Raw genomic sequence first — 7,576 nt, 5'->3', positions numbered from 1 at the left:
TATGAACTTTTTCTCTTTGAAACTCAAACGTGATCAAGGAGCAGTGTTCTCTGCGAATGCATAGAGGAGTCAGTATAGAGTTCGAGAAAACAACCACAAAAAATTCTATTGTGGTAGTCTGAACTGCCCGAGGGGTCCTCAGGAATTGGAGAACTCAGGGGTCCTTGAGAAACAAGGAAAGAGACGGGGGGCAGGGGAGAAAGACTGATTAATTGATTTACTATAATTTTCAGATAGAAATATCTGGGGGAAAAAACCTTGGAACGGACAGAGTTGTTTCTTTTTCATGGCAAAGTCTCACAGGAGTGCAAGCTTTGTTCACTATGGGGCAGCCGGTTCTATTCTGCAGTTCCAACAAGCCTCACCTTTTTACATATTCGTGCTGATTTTTGGTCTCCTTTTTTCTAGCTAGGAAGGTGACAAGGGCAGTTACAGAAAAGCGTCAGATTTCTGAAACACAGGTACATTTCTCACTGAAATCAGGTGTGTGTTGGTGAATCGCTTTTCTTTTTTTTCCCTGCGGTCACTCTTGTGATGGGGTCAACTGCTTCCTTTAGGTTTTGTACTGGGGTTCTGGATTCCAGGGATCCAGGAAGTTCTGGGAAGTGCTCCCACCATCTTAGTCAGAAGGAATTAACTGAAAAATAAAGGTCCCTCTGTCTCTTCACATTTTGAACCACAGATCAGCTAATACCAAGCCCGAAACACCGATTTTCAAACCATTAGTACAAAGTATCTTCCGCAGGAGGCAATAAAATGTTGCTTTATGTAACTCAGCTACAGTTACACTGCTTTCAGAAAGCAGGAATCGTCCTGAAAAGAAATTTACGTGAAAACAGTCCAATTGTTTGAGAACTTAAGCAAATGCTGCAGAAAGGGGTTTGATAGTGATTTAAAAAAATTAAATCTCTATCACTGCCTCAAAAATGTCCTGAGAAACTTGGTTACCTATAAAGGAATTCCACTGCATTCATTTATAATTTTTTTTAAAATGTGTACAATATGGAGTTGTTTTACATTTTTTCCCTAAACCCTGAACTTCTTCCTAAGCTTCAAAGCCTTCTGTAATGAATGTCCTACAGAGAGTCTAGTGTTTTTCAGCTTAACACGAGGATCACTCATTACTGGTTAAGAAAATTGAAGATAACAACCATAAAAACTGACATAGCTCCAAGTATTTGGAACAACGTAAAATGTTTCTCCCGTGGGTGTAGCTTTTAGGGACCACATGGGGATACACACCCCTCAGTGTTCAATCAGCAGAAGATGAAGCTCTAAGTGTCTCAATTCATGTTGATTGCCTCTCAACTCCCTGGTGCTAAGAATCTGGATGTGTCCATTACGGCATGTTCAAACAATGGATTGACTGTGCCAGGAATCTGATTTCTGTAGAAAGACATTAAGGGGATGGGTGAGGAATAGGGTGTCAGACCAAATGTTGTGACATTTCCCTTTGATTTTTACTTTCTTTAAATTCTTTTGCATTTACTACCTAGCGCCTGTCTGGCTTTGGTATCCTCGGTTTCTTTTCTTCTTCTTTTTCTCCTAATTTACTGTGGAAGATGATCAAAGTATGGAGTTTCTTCTACCCCAAAGGCTGGCATTTCTGCAGGCACAAATGAGCTTGGTGTTCAAGCACTAGTCTTTGAACACAAGGAATTCCTTTAATGATCATGCCAGACAATATAGACTTTGGAATCAGACGATTTGGTTCTAGCCCTGCCATTTACCAGCTTTGACACTTTGGACATGTCATTTTAACTTCTTTAAGCCTCAGTTTTCTCTGCTGCAAATGGGAATTATCATCATCATCATCACCCTTGTCCTATTTCATCAGTTAAAAAAACTGAGCAAACTGCCATTTATGTATTCAACATATGTGTGCATGAGTTATATATTTATTTTACACAAGTACCATTATACTATGTATTATGTAAATTACAAAATATAGAAAAATTGAGATTAAATAATGAGATTACAAAGTAAACAGAAGTAAATATTTTAATATTTTCTTCCCATCTTGCAGAGCTCCTGGGATGCAGAGCCCCACTTTGGGGAAACATAATGCATGTAACATGCTCAGCACACTGCCTGGCACAGAGCGCTACTCACTACATATTAGGTATTATTTATTTTTATGCCCAAGGAAAAGTCCAATTGCAACGGAGAGCATTCAGCCTCATACTGGCTTCTTTTCTGATATTCCTTTGCTTTTATACAAGTAGCAGTGAATGGCTGAGTTATAAGTCAGGCTCTTCCAACATTGCGCAATTCTGGTCAGCATTTTCTTCTGTTAAGAATGTGGATTCACAATCATTTGCAATAGAGCCTCATGTTGCAAGGAAGCTTGGTGGCTTCTCCTCTTTAGACAGGCAACAAAGATAGCAGAGTTGCATTCTGTGGTGTGACGCTAGGGTGACATTGTCTCCTTGAGAAATGAAAACTATATCATAAGTATCTGTGCAAATGGGAATGGGAATGGGGACAGGTTCAAAATTGGAGGACAACAGAAAAATCTTTTTCTTTTTTCTTTTTTTTCAAAGATTGGCACCTGAGCTAACAACAGCTGCCAAACTGTTTTTTTTTTTTTTTTTTTAATTCTTCTCCCCAAAGCTCCCCCAGTACATAGGTGTAGATTCTAGTTGTGAGTGCCTCTGGTTGTGCTATGTGGGACGCCATCTCAACATGGTCTGATGAGTGGTGCCACGTCCACATCCAGGATCTGGACCGGCGAAACCCTGGGCCGCCAAAGCAGAGCGCACGAACTTAACACCTCAGCCACAGGGTTGGCCCCTCTGTCTTTTTCATAATTGTTCTTTTATTGCAATCAGTACTGCCCTTGACATTACTTATATGCAATAGATAAGACACATTGATTTTGGATTTTATGATTGTGGTATTGAGTATAAGTCTAGAAACTTGTATAAATACTCTTGGTATAGATGCTTCTAATCTCACACTCAATCATTTGTTATTCCTAAGTGTTGATGTATATATTAAGCATCCAATATATACCGGACACGGTGCTGGGTGCTATTTTGAATATGAATTGGTCTTTGGAACAAAGAGAAGGAAGCCAAGGGAACTGACGGAAATAAGTAAACTCAAGAGCCCAACCCACATGGGAACTTGGGATTTGCTAGGGACTTTGATGTGACCCAAGTAGGTAATTGACCTCACACTTTTAAATTAGTGAGCAGCAATCTTTCTTCTTGGAAATTCTTTTATTACTTAAAATGTAAAACCTTGACAAAAAAATCTGAGAAGGAAATATTGAGAAAAATCAAGGAATTAAGAGAATTTGCCCTCATCTTGACAAAAGCACACAGTAAGTCTTTTAGTTCTGTTTTGGCTATTCTGGATTCACTGGGAATCCAAGCTCAGAGACTGCCTTCGTGTTCAACCTTCTCTGTCGACTTCACTGTTCTTGAGGCATGACATCTTAACATAGACAGTGGTGATGTGTATGTGTACGTGTGTGTTTGTGTTAGGCATTTCCGGTTCTCATCAATATCTGGTTGTCTTCTTATCTTTGCACATGGAGAAGATCACATTTCCTGGAACGCAGAGGGAACTGTGCCCAGTTCTAGCTAATGGTTTGTAAGCTGAAGCAAGATGATGTCCATTCTAGGTCAAGCCATAGAAGGCTGTTGATGAGATCCTCCTTGTTTCCTCTTCCATCTGCTGTGGAGACATGACCAAATGGTGTAACCTCCTTCAACCCAGGTGCCTGAGTAATGTATGAGCAGAGGCTCTCACTAACCTGTGATAAATAGGTTCTACAATAAAAAGTCAGCCTTTGTCTTGATAATCCACTGGGATTTCAGGGGTAATTGATCTCAGCATAATCCATTTTATCTGGACTGTTATAGGATTTTTATGTTTTTGTTTTTCCTGAAAGAAGAGAGGATATCTAGATTTTTCTCCAAAGATGTTTGACTCTGAGAAACTGTGAGCACGGCCAAGATTTGAAGCCACTAGGGGACTGAAGTGAGAGCAACTTATGGAAACATCCAGGAAAAGGAGACAAGTACCTGGGATAAAAATAAATGTCTTGCTGGCCTAGTTTGCATCATCAGATGTTGGAGAGTCAACACCACGTGGTAGTTCTTCAAGGGATTCATCTATGGAATTCGAACTGTGACAAGACTTTTCCTTTATTAAAGAATGGGGAAGAGTGTCCATCCAGGCTTTCAGAAGTGAGAAATAAAGGGTGACTTTCCAATATGAGGTTTTAGGAACTTAGGAAATGAAGAATTTGTACCATGAAATTCTTTAGGAATGATGACCGCTTGGGTCTCAGAGAAAGAGGTCGAGAAGAGTGAAGCGCAAAGGGATGCGAGCAGAACTTGTCACAAGCAAGTCCTAAGGGAAAAATAACCTTTTGGGCAAATGCTTTCATTAAGAGTCTATTGAAAAACTCCTAGTGTAACCGTTTTCTTCATAGAGCTAATATGCCATTACACAAGGCAAAATAATCATCTGAAATTGCTAACTAAGAGACCTCATGGAAAAAAATCCGTATGAGGAGAGGTGATAATAAATATTCTGAGTTTGAAAGATAGTGACATTTTTGAGGCCCTAAAGGCCTTGGAGCAAGGATAGCATGGCAGGATCTAAGACTGACTTGTGGATCTGTGAGACTCTTTTAAATGTACTTTTAAGGCTTCTTTCTCCCTAATCTTAAACACTTGACCTTTCAGTCTGATATTGTTCAGTATTATTAGATTAGATGATTAGTTATTAAATATACTGTCTCCAGTAAATAGGTAATTGTATAATGCAATGGCCTTCAGCTTTCCCAGGCCATGTTCCCTTGACATTTAGTTAGAACACTGAGTCCTTTGGTCATGCGAATGTTTAACCCTTTCTGTGGGTAGAAGAATGTACAGGGGTTTCCCTGCATCTCACGTACAAGCTGAGTATCATGTGTTTCTGAGAGCTGTAGAACTCGAAAATCTCAGAATTATCACATGATGTCCACTTGATAACAGTGGAAAATATGTAAACCAACATTTTTCATGTGAAAAGCTGGGTGTGATGAGTACAATGTAGGTACTCACTAGTCTAATGTCGGCTGCTTGAGTAAAGTTTATAGTGCTGTCTGCAACCAAAACCGCATAGATGGAGGAGTTTCAAATGTCTCTATTGGTTTTTGCCAAATTGTGCCTGGCATGAAGGGGTAGGGATGGAGAGAGTAGGAAGAATAGAGGGAGAGACAGGATCTAGTGTGTTTTGGTCCCTTAATACATGCCAGGCATTTTGTATCCACAGACTCATTTCATCGTCTCCCAGATAGACAAAAAGTTTGTATTATTAGTCCTCATTTTGTGTTTTAGGGACCTGAGGCTTGGAAAAGTTAAACCAGCCCAGGATCATGCAGCCAGGGTGGTTGAGTTGCGATTTGAACTTGGATTCATTTGACTTCAAAGTCTTTGCTCTTTCCTATAGCTCACACTATCTTCCTTTTATTTAGTGCCTACTATGTGTAGATGTGGTGTTACTCATGTCCTGAAAGGGGAGAAGATGGTCAGGGAAATCTAGGTATCAATTTCCCATCTGATGTCTTCTTAATTGAGGGCCTACTGTGTTCCTGACATTCTTCTGTGAAGAATACATAGGAAGTGTTGAGACACAATTATAAGCCCTCAAACTAGAAGTTAAAATCTATTTGAGAAGGCAAAGCAACACATATAAAACAATTCCTAAACTGGGTCTTATGAATGTTAAGTCTAAAAGTTCACCAAGGTCGAGGGAATTATGGTCTGGAGATGATTATTGGAACCTGAGGGAATATGATCTTGTAATGTAGCCAAGATTTGGACAGAAAAGCACTTTAAATATGAAGTATGGACAACATGAGCCAAGGCATGGTGTCAGTGCTGCAGAGGGCAGACCAGAGTGGCTGGAGGGAGGAGGTGGCAGCCTCATTGCCTTCCTCCTACCTTGCTCTGGACCTCCAGAGCATCCTTTGCTCCTCTCTTGTTGTTTGTACCGTACTGACGTAATTAACCACATGTGGTGCATACATGTTCACCTTCCTCTGTGCACTCCTTGAGAATAGGGACTATGTCTTATTCCTGTCCCTACTGCCAATGCTTAAAGCAGTGCATGGTGCCCATTAGGTGATCAATAAATGCTTGTGAAGTGGATGGATGGAAAGATAGATGCTGGAGGAAAGGTTGAATAATAGGGGAAAAAATTGGAGCCAAACTGATACAGAGGCAAGAAGAAAGTTGAACCAGATATGACAATAAGAAAGGTCTTGATTCAGTATGTAAATAAGACAAACATAGTATTTATGAACAAATTAGAATGGTGAGAAACTAGGAAAATTAAGGTAATCAGAGTATGAAGCAGTAAAAGTGAGAATGGGGAAAATGAAGAATTGGGAGTCAGAGAGCAGTGAGCAACAAAAGGCTTTGGTTAGAGGTCAGATGTAAGGGAGAATGGAAGTCCTATAGGAAGAAATGTGGATCTTACTTTAGGGAGTAATGAGCTACTTTTAGACAAGTTGAAAAATTTTAAAATAAATGATTATGTTGAGTGTTAAGTGAAAAAAAAGGACATTTAGGGTGATTTTAGGTATTTGGAAATGTATGTGAAAGGAGGTTGGGAGTATGGATGTGAGTGGCTGCATAGGGTCAAGCTTCTACCTGTTGGAGGCGGAGTCTAGATACATCTAGGGGTGAATGATTGCCTCGTAAGCTCCCAGAGATTATGGGTTCTGCCTGGAAGCCACAGGAAAGATTTGAGGTGTGAAATGATCCACTTGATTTAGTTCATCATGAGATCTCCTAAGACCTGGATATGTGATTTCAATCTCTGATTAAAAAAATTAAATTAACTTTTGAAGCCTCCTGACTGATAGTGATTCATAGACAAAGGCAATGTGTTGGGCTACCAGTGCATCAGATGTCTACCCTGGTTGACTTGACCTTTTTCCCCTACACCAGTGGGGTTAGGGCAGAGAGGAAGACACACACACACACACACACAAACTGGATGTCCTTACATCACCAAAGGGTTCTGTACACTCAACACACAGTCAAAACAATGGTTAGTGTTCTTATCACGGCACACCACACCTGCTTACAGACAAGGAATACAAACCACATGACGTGCTCAACTCTCCCAAAGGCATGAGCCAAGCCCAAATCATGACTCAGAAATTGAGACGTCAGCTATTTCTCCTGGTCATGAAGGCAGTTCTTTTTTCTTTTTTCTTCTTCTTCTCCCCAAAGCCCTCCAGTAGATAGTTGTATATTTTAGTTGTACATCGTTCTAGTTCTGCTATGTGGGATGCTGCCTCAGCATCACTTGATGAGTGGTGCTAGGTCTGCGCCCAGGATCCGAACTGGTGAAACCCTGGGCTGTCAAAGTGGAGTGTGTGAACTTAACCACTCAGCCACGGGGCAGACCCCCCTATTTTTTTTTTTTAAATTGAGGGATAACTGAAATATAATACTGTATTATTTTCATGTGTACAACATAGTGATTCAATATTTGTATATATTGTGAAGTGATGGCCACAATAAGTCTAGTTAACATCCATCACCATATAGTTACCAAAAAA

This window comes from Equus przewalskii, chromosome 24 (assembly GCF_037783145.1).
Source record: "Equus przewalskii isolate Varuska chromosome 24, EquPr2, whole genome shotgun sequence".
Taxonomy (NCBI): Eukaryota; Metazoa; Chordata; class Mammalia; order Perissodactyla; family Equidae; genus Equus; species Equus przewalskii.
The sequence above is the reverse complement of the archived record's forward strand: the minus strand, read 5'-3'. Positions refer to the sequence as shown.